This window comes from Tupaia chinensis, unplaced genomic scaffold, assembly GCF_000334495.1.
Source record: "Tupaia chinensis unplaced genomic scaffold, TupChi_1.0 Scaffold148822_2, whole genome shotgun sequence".
NCBI classification, from domain to species: Eukaryota; Metazoa; Chordata; class Mammalia; order Scandentia; family Tupaiidae; genus Tupaia; species Tupaia belangeri.
Genome location: NW_006208670.1, coordinates 771,592 through 771,879, shown reverse-complemented (window position 1 = coordinate 771,879; position 288 = coordinate 771,592). Strand labels below are relative to the sequence as shown.

The following is a 288-nucleotide window of genomic DNA, read 5'->3' as shown; positions in this document are numbered from 1 at the left end:
CCCGTCTCAGGGAGCGGGAGAGGCCACCTGAGGCTCCTTGGTGTCCCGCCAGCATGGCCCTCAGCCGGCCCAGGACCCTCTGCAGCAATGCCTGCCCTGTCCCTCTGGGACTTCCGTCCCACGTCTGGGACTGTCTTCCAGCCGGGTCACTCAGGGTCACAGAGCAGCTGAGAAAACGTGAGCAGCCCTGAGGCTCCGCTGTGGGGCCCTGGTGCTTGCCCGTGTCGGGGCGTCCGAGTACCCAACATCTGAGGGCGTCGTGTTGGACGGGTTCTCTCGGCGGCTTCC

General features: G+C 67.0%; 1 protein-coding gene across 3 annotated transcripts in view; it reads left to right on the top strand.

Moving 5' to 3' along the window:
• The window catches only part of RFTN1 (raftlin, lipid raft linker 1), a 171,879-nt gene that overhangs the window by 127,997 nt on the left and 43,594 nt on the right, over positions 1–288 (top strand). The gene's annotated exons all lie outside the window — the stretch shown is intronic.